Here is an 11,895-nt window from a genome sequence, read left to right as displayed (position 1 = left end):
TCAGTGAATCAGAAGACATCAAAGAAGGCATAACATGGTGTGGCACTGTGATGAAGAGCACAGGTTCTAGGATCACACCGACCTGTGTTCAAGTCCCTGCTATGTCACTTACCATCTGTGTGGCCTTGGTCAAGTCAATGAGCTTCAGTTTTCTCATCTAATTAATGGGGTTAGTAATAGCTACCTCGTTGTTTGTGTTAAATGAGACCACACAGGCCCATTTTTCACAGCACTGGGCCTGGGCCATAGTAAGTACACAGTGTCAGCTGATATCATTATATACAAATGCAGGAAGCTGCAGGGAGGTAATGATTAGGATCTGTATTCTGAAAATACTTGGATGGTTGGAGGAGGATGAATTTAAGAGCAAGTAATTAATTGGAGTAAATGGGAGGCTACATAGGATGAAGGAGATGGGAACTGCTAGAATAAAACTTCATTTCAGATCCACATTCACTGCAGGGATATTGCCAGGTCCAGGCTGTGGAGATTAAACCGTTGTCTTTGATGGAGACCAATATGTAAACCAGTGCCTCTGTGAGGTGACAGCTATGTTAACAAGCAATAAAATACAGCGGTGTATGCTCTAAGAGTGCGGGGGAAGCTGGGGAAGGCTTGAACAGGAACTGGAGTCAGAACAGTTTCCCAGAGAAAGTGACATTTTAATCTGGACCATGAAGAGGAAGCAGGGTTTCACCAAAGGAAGAGACCCTGGCACAGGAAACAACACCTGTGATATGTGGCATGTTCAGGAGCTGCAAATAGTTCTCTGTGGCTGGAGCAAAGGGAGAACAGGGTAATGAACCCAGAGAGGTGACGGATGCCAGGCTGTGCTGAGCCTTATAGGATATGAATCTTTATCCTAAGAGCAGAGGAGCCACAGAAGAGCTATAAGCAGGGGTGAGACATAATGAGATTTGCATTTTTTTAAAGTCACTCTGGCTACCCTGTGGAGAACAGATTATATAGGAAAAACAGTAAAGGTGAGGAGCATGGCTATAAATTAGAAACCTTAGATGAGATTAATAAATTCCTAAAAATACACAAACTACTGAAACTGACTCCAGAAGGAATTCACCAATCTAAATAGACTTGAACAAATAAAGAGATTGAATTAGTAATAATAATTTTAAAAAAAACAACCCACAAAGAAAAAGCCCAGGCCCAAATGCTTCAATGGTGAATTTTACCAAACATTTAAAGAATAAATACAAAAACTCTATACAAACTTTTCCAAAAAATAAAAAAGGAGAGAAGGCTTCCCAATTTATTCTGTGAGGCCAGTATTACCCTGATACCCAGAACAGACAAAGATTGCACAAGAAAACTACAGACCAATATCTCTTATGAATATGGATGCAAAAATTCTCAACAAAACACTAGTAGGAAGAATCCAGAAACATAAAAAAAAGACTATACATCATAATCAAGTGGAATTTATCCCAAGAATGCAAGGTTGGTTTAACATCTGAAAATCCATACACCATTATCAATAGACTAAAAACCAAAAACTACATGATCATTTTGGTAGACACAGAAAAAGCATCTGACAAAATATAACACCCTTTGTGATTTAAAAAAAAAAGCTTTAACAAATTGCAAATGGAATCTTTGTTAACCTGATAAAAGATGTTTACCAAAAAAAAATACAGTAAGCATCATATTTAATAGTAAAAGACTGAATGCTTTCTCCCTAAGATCAGGAAGAAGACAAGGATACATGCTCCCCTCACTTTTATTCAACATCATACTGGAGGTCCTAGCCAGAACAGTTGAGCAAGAAAAAGAAATAAACAACATCCAGACTGGAAAGGAAGAAATAAAACTCTATTTGCAGATAACATGATAGTATATATAGAAAATCCTAAGAAATCCACTAAAAAACTAGTAAATGAGTTCAGAACAGTTGCAAGATACAAGATCAAAATGAAAAAAACAATTTTCTTCTATACACTTGCAATAAACAATCTAAAAATGAAAATAAAACAATTCCATTTATGATTGCCTTAAAAAGAATAAAATAATAAAATTATCAAAGACTTATACTCTGAAAACTATAAAACATCATTGAAAGAAATTAAAAATCTAAATAAACAGAAAATGAAGCATCTCATGTCCATGAATTGGAAGGCTTAATATTGGTAAGATGATAATACTTCCCAAATTGGTCTATAGATTCAATGCAGTCCCTATCAGAATCTCAGCTGGCTTCTTTGTAGAAACTGGCAAACTATTGACTGGGCGCGGTGGCTCGCTCCTGTAATTCCAGCACTTTGGGAGGCCGAGGCGGGTAGATCACGAGGTCAAGAGATCAAGACCATCCTGGCCAACATGGTGAAACTCCATCTCTACTAAAAATACAAAAATTAGCTGGGCGTGGTGATGGGTGTCTGTGGTCTCAACTACTTGGGAAGCTGAGGCAGGGAGGTCGCTTGAACCTGGGAGGTGGAGGTTGCGGTGAGCCTAGGTTGTGCCACTGCACGCCAGCCTGGTGACAGAGTGAGACTCTGTCTCAAAAAAAAAAAAAAAAAAGAAATTGGCAAACTTTTTTTTTTTTTTGAGATGGAGTCTCGCTCTGTTGCCCAGGCTGGAGTGTAGTGGCGTGATCTCAGCTCACTGCAAGCTCCGTCTCCCGGGTTCACGCCATTTTCCTGCCACAGCCTCCCGAGTAGCTGGGACTACAGGCACCTGCCACCACGCTGGCTAATTTTTTGTATTTTTTTTTAGTAGAGATGGGGTTTCACCATGTTAGCCAGAATGGTCTCGATCTCCTGCCCTCGTGATCCGCCTGCCTCAGCCGGGATTACAGGTGTGAGCCATCACACCCAGCTGAAATTGGCAAACATTTTAAATTCATATAGCATTGCAAGAGACCAAGCCAAAATAGCCAAAACAATCTTGAAACAGGAATGCAGTTGGAGGACTCACATTGCCAGATTTCAAAAGTTACTACAAAGCAACAAAAATCAAGACAGTGTGGTATTGGCATAAGGAGAGACATATGAGATCAATGGAACAGAATTGAGAATCCAGTATGGTCAACTGATTTTCAACAGAGGTGCCAAGGCCATTTAATAGGGAAAGAATAGTCTTCAACAAATGGTGCTGGGACAACTGGATAGCCACATGCAAAAGAATGAATTTGGACTCCTACCCAAACACCACATACAAAAATTAACTCAAAGTGGGTCAAATATCTAAATATTAGAATAAAAATTATAAAGCCCTTAAAGAAAGCATAGAAGTAAATAATAATTACCTCAGATTTGGCAGTGGATTTTTAGATATGACAGCAAAGGTATGGGTAACAAAATCAAAAATACATAAGTTAGAATTCATCAAAATTGAAAACTTTTGTGCATCAAAGGACACTATCAGGAAGGTGAAAACCACAGAATAGAAGAAAACACTTGCAAGTCACATATCCTATAAGAGACTTATATCCAGAATATATTAATACAAAGAAGTCTTATAACTCAATAGTAAAGTGACAGATAACCCAATATCTTTCAATGAACAAAGGCTCTGAATAGACATTTCTCCAAAGAAGATAAACAAATGGCCAATAAGCACATGAAAAGATGTTCAACAGGATGAATCATCAGGAAATGCAAATCAAAACCAATGTGAGATACTACTTCATACACACTAAGATGGCTATAATCAAAAACATAACAAGTGTTAGCAAGGAAGAAAATGAACCATCATACACTGCTGGTGGGAATGTAGAATTGTGCAGCCTCTTTGGAAACCAGTCTGGCAGTTCCTTAAACATGTGGAAATTCTACACATAGAGTCATAGAGTTCTCAGAAGACCCAGAAATTCCACTCTTAGGTATATATACCAAGAGAAATGAGAACGTATGTGCACACATATATGGATGTTTATAGCAATATTATTCATAATAGCCAAAAAGTAGAAACAACTCAAATGTCCATCATCTGATGAATGGATAAATGGTATATGGTATATCCATACAGTGGAATATCATTCAGCCAAGAAAAGGGAATGAAGGCTGGACATGATGGCTTGTTCCTGTAACCCCAGCACTTTAGGAGGCTGAGGCAGGCAGATCACTTAAGCCCAGGAGGTCAAGACCAGCCTGAGCAACATGGCAAAACCCTGTCTCTACAAAAAATACAAAAATTTGCCAGGAGTTGTGGTGCATGCCTGTAGTCCAAGCTACTCGGGAAGCTCAGGTGAGTGGATCACCTGAGCCTGGGAGGTCAAGGCTGCAGTGAGCTGTGATTGTGCCACTGTACTCCAGCCTACGTGATGGAGTGAGACCCACTCTCAAAAAAAAAGAGTGGGGGGTGGCGAATGAAATACTAATGCATGCTATATTGTAAATGAACATTGAAAATACCATGCTAAGTGAAAGAAGCCAGTCACAAAAGACAACATATGGCAGTCGTATTCCATTTATATGAAATTTCCATACTAGGCAAATCTATAGAGGTAGAAAGTAGATTAGTGGTTGCTTAGGACTAGAAGGAAGTTAAGGAGATATGAGGATGAGTGTAAAAGGTACAGGATTTCTTTTTGAGGTGATAAAAATGATCTAAACTTGACTGTGGTTGCACATATCTGTGAATATACTAAAAACCACTGATTTGTACACTTTACATGGGTGAGTTGTACGGTGTGTGAATTATATCTCAATAAAGCTGGGTTGTTTTTTGTTTATTTGTTTGTTCATTTGTTTTTTTTTAGATGGAGTCTTGCTTTGTTGCCCAGGCTGGAGTGAGTGCAGTGGCATGATCTTGGCTCACTGCAAGCTCTGCCTCCTGGGTTAACACCATTCTCCTGCCTCAGCCTCCCAAGTAGCTGGGACTTCAGGCACCCACCACCACGCCTGGCTAATTTTTTTTTTTTTTTTTTAGTAGAGACAGGGTTTCACCGTGTTAGCTAGGATGGTCTTGATCTCCTGACCTCGTGATCTGCCCACCTCGGCCTCCCAAAGTGCTGGGATTACAGGTGTGAGCCACTGCGCCCGGCCAAGCTGGGTATTTTTTTTAAGTGAAGGCAAGGAGATCAGTGAAGACCACTATATATAGTAGTATGGGTGAAATGATGGTGTGGTGGTAGCAAACTGGAAGAAATAACACGAAGAAAGAATGGACAGGGGTTGAATATGGGACTAAAAGAAGAGTCTAGGATCACTGCCAAGCTTCTGTTTATATGATGGGTGGGTGGTGATACCAGTTACTAAAAGAATAAAAACAGCTAATATTTACGTAGTACTTAATTGCCCAGCACCATTCCAAACATTTTGCATGTATTAATTCATTCAGTCTTCAACAACCCTATTAGTAGGTACCATTATTATTGTCATTTTACAGAGAACAGGACCAGAGAGGCTAGCAACTTGGCTAAAATCTGATAGCTAGTAAGGGGCAGAGCTGATTTTTTGTGGGTTTTTTTTTTGTTCTTGTTTTGAGACAGGATCTCACTTAGTCTCCCAGGCTAGAGTGTAGTGATTCAATCATAGCTCACTGCAGCCTCAAGCTCCTGGGCTCAAGCAATCCTCCTGTCTCAGCCTCCCAAGTGGATGAGACTACAGGCATGCACCACCATGCTCAGCTAATTTTTTTTAATTTGTTTGTAGAGAGAGGGTCTCCCTATGTTACCCAGGCTGGTCTCAAACTCCTGAGCTCAAGCGATCCTCCTGCCTCGAGCCTCAAAGTGCTGGGATTACAGGCATGAGCCACTGCACCTGGCCAAGAGCTGACATTTAAACCTGGATATTCTGGCTCCATAGTCCCTCTCTTAGCCACAGTACTATGTTGCTTCTCTGGCACGGTAGAAAGGGCCAGATTTGGGTACAGTACACTTCCAAATTCACCACAAATATATCAATCACACACCACGTTCCAGGTTGTGGGCCCCAAAGATACCCTTCCCCAACAGAAGGTCTCCCCATTCCCACTGTAGCACTGAAGACCCAGAACCCCAGTACAAGCAAGTCAGCAGACTGCAGGTCCAGAGCACAGTCCTAAATGCTCAGCCTCGCCTGTCTGCACCTGTTCCAGCCTCAGTTCTCACTGCTTCACTCAACAGCCATATTCTCACAGGAGATGGCCTGGGTTGGGTGGGGCTTGGAGCAAAAGACCAGCCCAGCAGCACAAACTTGTTTCCAGGGATAGAATGGAAAAGGCCAGAGGAAAAGCCTCATTAGGAGGCAGCTGGGAAAGGCGAACCCAGTGAGTACTTCATCCGAGGAACCTCCCTACAACCCGTCCTGGCCACAAAAACAGAACTCCCACCAGTTGGCCCTGAGTCATTCATTCCCCTCCGGCCCCCAGGGAAGGGGTGATTTCCTGCAGGCAGCTCAGGCTCCTCCCAGGGGCTGTGCATCCTCTTATCTCACCCAAGGCCCTCTCCTAGGGCAGGGCAGGCAAACCAGAAGCTGGCTGCAGTGGGGCTGTCCTCGTATTTCCTCAGCAGGCCTTGGATTCTGGGGTCAGGGAGAGACCCAGCAGCTTAAGGACCACTCAGGAGCCAGGATGTCTCATGAAGAGCAGAGGACAGAGGGCTGACTAAACTGGGTTCTCTGCAGCTCTCTCCCTTGGGGTTACTGCTGGGCAACTACTGGTCCTGTTTCCATTTACTTGAGTTAAACCTCTCCAGATGCCTGTTTTGAACTCAGACTCATCCAGCGCAAGACTCACCCCATGCCCTGTGCCAGGCTCATAATGTAAAATGAGTGAATAAAATGGAGGAAACAGCCATAACATGGTCCTAGTCAGAGGTATCTGTGCAGTAGTTAAAAGAACAGGCTTTGGAGTCAAACAGACCTCAATCCAAATCTCAGCTCCATCCTTTGATAGTGACTTTGAACTCACTGACTCCTTCTAAGCCTCAGCTTTCTCTTCTGTGAAGTGAGGACAAGGGCACCTAACAGGGTGGTTGTGAGACAATGCATTCCCAAGTGCTCCTCACTGCTAGGTAGCAGGATCCTGGCAAGAGAGGGAGTCAGGGAGGAGGGGCAGGCCCACTCCCACCCAGTGCCTACCCCAGGAGGAGGGCCTTAAGATGGCAGTCCCTGGGCTGGGTGCGGTGGCTCATGCCTGTAATCCCAGCCAGCACTTTGGGAGGCTGAGGTGGGTGGATCACGAGGTCAAGAATTCAAGATCAGCCTGGCCAACATAGTGAAACCCCGTCTCTACTAAAAACACAAAAATTAGCCAGGCGTGGTGGTGCCTGCCTGTCATCCCAGCTACGCTGGAGGCTGAGGCAGGAGAACTGCTTGAACCCGGGAGGTGGAGGTTGCAGTGAGCCAAGATCATGCCGCTGCACTCCAGCCTGGGCAACAGAGCAAGACTCCGTCTCGGTGGGGAGAAAAAGAAAAATGACTGTCCCTACTTGGGGATTCAGTTCTTATCTAGCTAGAGTGGGGGCACGGCATGTCATTTTATAGATAAGAACCCCCCAACAGAGGCTCAAGTTTCCGCGGGAACTCAGAGGAGGAAAGGTTATGTGTGTGCACCCAAATGACCTCAAGGGGTGCCCTTTGGGGTCACCCTTTTGATTTGTGTCTAATTATTATGGCTCAGTTCCTATTCCACATCCTTTGGGAGGTACATGCCTTCCTGTGTTTCTACCAGGACTCTCCAAGGGTTTCCATCCGACAGGTGTCGTTACCTCTTTTCCTTTGTTCCGAAAGCACCATGAATGGAGGGTTTTGTGTACAGGACACTTTACTGGATGTCTGGGCATGCTGTAGGGAAGCCAAGAACTCACAGAATAGGGAGCATACTGAGGATTTGGCATCATCATTCTGGAATTCTTCTCAGACAGTCCTACCTGGAATTTCTAACTGGTTGACCTTTCTTCTCCTCAGGTGGCCATCTTTCACTTACCGGCCCTCCTCCATTTTCTCTGGAGTTATCATAGGACATTCTAAAATTCCCATCCATTTCATTTCTCCCAAACTCAGCTCTCTAATGCTTCCTATCAAGGCCACGCCCAAAGGCCCATCCAGTTTGTTTCTGATCACAAAAGAGCTACAGGGCCTCTAAAAGGAATGTGAAATTGCATTTCGCTTTTTAAATTAGCCTTTTCCCCCAGTTGTATATAGTTGGGGGGATAAGAAAAGACTCCCAAGAAATAGTGACTTAGGGGCAGGCAGAATCACAAAGGAAGTTCCAACAGGCTAAGTGGGGAGGGTCTGTGCCTGGGGGAGCAATGGGAACAAGGCCCCATGCCTAGAAAGGGGACTGGGTATGGGGACTAGTGAATGGAGCATCCTGAGGGGGAGATTACAGCAGTGGGGGTCTTGTGCTCCAGCACTGAAGGATGAGCCTTCCTCATCTTGTGGAGCTGCAGAAGGACTTTCAGCAGGAAGAAAATAAACAAATAAAAGCACATTTGAACCTCAGAAAAAGCACTAAGTAAGGAGATACCATTTGTCAACTATCAGAATGGCAAACTTAAAACTTGACGCTGACTGGCTGGGTGCAGTGGTTCATGCCTGTAATCCCCGTACTTTGAGAGGCCAAGGCGGGAGGATCGCCTGAGGTCAGGAGTTCAAGACCAGCCTGGCCAATATGATGAAACCCCATCTCTACTACAAATACAAAAATTAGCTGGGCATGGTGGTGCACGCCTGTAATCCCAGCTACTCGGGAGGCTGAGGCAGGAGAATCGCTTGAACCTGGGAGGCAGAGGTTGCAGTGAGCTGAGATCGTACCACTGCATTCCGGCCTGGGCGACAGAGTTAAGACTCTGTCAAATCAAAAACAAACAAAAAACAAACAAAAAAAGTTGACAAAGATGTGGGGAAAATACAGCACCCTAACAACGCTGCTAAGTGTATAAACGGAACCATCATATTTATTTATTTACTTATTTAGAGACGGAGTTTCACTCTTGTTGCCCAGGCTGGAGTGCAATGGCATGAACTCGGCTCACCGCAAACTCCACCTCCCAGGTTCAAGCAATGCTCCTGCCTCAGCCTCTCGAGTAGCTGGGATTACAGGCATGTGCCACCTTGCCCGGCTAATGTGATATTTTTAGTAGAGATGGGGTTTCTCCATGTTGGTCGGACTGGTCTTGAACTCCCAACCTCATGTGATCTGCCCGCCTCAGCCTCCCAAAGTGCTGGGATTACAGGTGTGAGCCACCACGCCTGGCCGGAACCATCATTTTAGAGAGACAACTAGCAATGTTGAGAAAGAGATGAGGCAATAGAGAATCCTAGTGCCTAAAGCTACCTGTCCCAGACTTTCTAACTGGAAAAAACTGGCAGGTGTTGGGAAATCTGAAAACATGGGGAGATAAAGGGCAAGTGCGCAGGTACGGGCTCACAAGAGCCAAAAGCCAGTTATCTTCCCAGCTCACTGCTTAGTGACATCATGTTAGTAGCTTGAAACAGGCCATGACAGAAGTATTTACACCACAAAAAGCAGCAAATGCTACCAAACAGAACACCCTACCTCAGCCCGGCCAGTTTGTCAGCACACTACAGCCTGAGCCAATCCTCATCCAGCAACCTCTTGAGTTCTCTGAACAATGGCTACCCAGAGATCAAGTACCAGTTTTATAAGCCAGGTCTTTGGCTTTACATCCCAAAAGGAAAGCCTAGGCCTGCTGAGCAGCACTGGACTTTCAAGAGCCTGCCAGACTCCTTCACCAAAGCAGGCAGACCTACATGGCCTCCTTTCTCCTAGATACCACAGTTCCTGCTTGATTTTCTAAAGAAATCAAGGCCTGGGCCAAGCATGGTGGCTCACGCCTGTAATCCCAGCACTTTGGGAGGCCAAGGCAGGCGGATCACGAGGTCAGCAGTTCGAGACCAGCCTGGCCAACATGGTGAAACCCCGTCTCTACTAAAAATACAAAAATTAGCCAGGCGTGGTGGCAGGTGCCTGTAATCCCAGCTACTTGGGAGGCTGAGACAGGAGAATTGCTTGAACCTGGGAGGCGGAGGTTGCAATGAGCTGAGACCATGCTATTGCACTCCAGTCTGGGTGAGACAGCGAGACTCCATCTAAGAAAGAAAAGAGAAGAGAAGAGAAAGAAGAGAAGAGAAGAGAAGAGAAGAGAAGAGAAGAGAAGGAAGGAAAGAAAAGAAAGAAAGAAAAAAGAAAGAAAGAGAAAGAAAAAGAAAGAAAGAAAAAGAAAGAAAGAAAGAAAGAAAGAAAGAAAGAAAGAGAGAAATCAAGGCCTGGAGAAGATAGCTTTTTTCAGCTGTGTGGAAGCAAAACAAAATGGGAAAATGACAAGGACAGAGAGTGGACCTCCTCCCATGCAGAAGCAGAAAGCCCCTGTCTCAACTCTCTTGACAGTCATACACAAGCCCCTTGCAGTCTCTGCACCTTCAACCGCTATTATACTGCTTCCCTGTAGAAGACACAGGACTTAGACATAGGTGTAGAGGGAGAAGGAAGGTTTGAGGATAACTCTCAGGTTCCAGGCTTAGGAGTCTAGGTAGCCCATGAGAGATGCAGAACAGAGCTTGAAGAGAGGACCCAAAGGGTGTATGGGAGTTAGTTATATTTGGGGCTTGGTGAATTTGAAGTGCCTATGGGACAGCAAATAGAGATGTCCGATTGAGAATCTGAAGTTTGAGAGACTGATGAGATCTTGCAAGTTACCAGTGCGTAGATAGAGTTGAAGCCATGAGATCACTCTGGCAACAGAAAAGGCTGAGCAGGGACACCTGGAGGCAGCAAGATTTAAGAGAAAGAGCAACCACAGAAGGAAACTGAGTGGGGACATGATAGGAGGTAGGAGGAAACCAGGAGAATGTGACATTGGAAGGATGAAGATTATCAAGTGTTGCAAAAAGGTTGAATACGAAGAGGATTAAGATGAGAAACACAGTGAGACGATTGTGGCTGGCTGAGAGGGAAGAAAGAAAGTAGGAGATAAGATTCAAGTAGGCAGGGGCCAGGTCGGGCAGGGCCAGGCATGCCATCAGAAGGCGTTTGAGTAGTATTCTAAGTGGGAAATCTTTGGAGGATTTTAAGAGGGGAGTGAAGAAATCCGATGTGCATTTTAAACATATCATGCTGTTGTGTGGAGGACAGCCTGGGGGGCGAGGGTGGGAATGGAGGTGGGGACACCAGTTAGGAAGCTATTACAGTAACCCAGACTTGGATTAGGACGGTAAGGGTGGAGGTGGTTAAATGTGTTCAGATTCAGTGTACATTTTGAAGGAAAGTCTGACAGGACTTGCTAATTAATTGGATGTAGAATGCAGAGTAAGAGAAAGACAGGGATCAACGAGTACGGAGGGTGTTGGTTCGAGCAATTGAGTAGGTGGTAATGCTATTTACAGAAGTAGGCAAGGCTAGAGGAAAACAAAATAAACAGGGTTGGGGTGGGAATGAGAATCCAGAGTTTTATTTTGACCACCTTAAGTATAAGATGCTTGCCGGGTGTGGTGGCTCACACCCGTAATCCCAGCACTTTGGGAGGCCAAGGCAGGTGGATCACCTGAGGTCAGGAGTTCGAGGCCAACATGGCAAAACCCCGTCTCTACTAAAAATACAAATACAAATACACGCCAGGCGTGATGGCAGGTGCCTGTAATCCCAGCTACTCGAGAGGCTGAGGCAAGAGAATTGCTTGAACCCAGGAGGCAGAGGTTGCAGTAAGCTGAGATTGCACCACTGCACTCCAGCCTGGGCAACAAGAGCAAAACTCTGTCTAAAAAAAAAAAAAAAAGAAAAAGTAAAAGATGCTTTTATATATGCAAGTGGAGAAGTCAGGTAGGCAGTTGGCTATCCAAATCTGGAGCCCAGGGAAGAAATCACAGCTAGAGATATCATTTGAAGTCATCAGCATACACAGAGCATCAAAGCCATGGGACTGCATGAACACTAAAGTTGTGTTTCCCCTCTCACTTGATCTCACAGAAGTTTGGGTAGCCCTTGCCTGGGGACTGG

This window comes from Pongo abelii, chromosome 1 (genome assembly GCF_028885655.2).
Source record: "Pongo abelii isolate AG06213 chromosome 1, NHGRI_mPonAbe1-v2.0_pri, whole genome shotgun sequence".
Taxonomy (NCBI): domain Eukaryota; kingdom Metazoa; phylum Chordata; class Mammalia; order Primates; family Hominidae; genus Pongo; species Pongo abelii.
Note: the sequence above shows the minus strand (reverse complement) of the source record.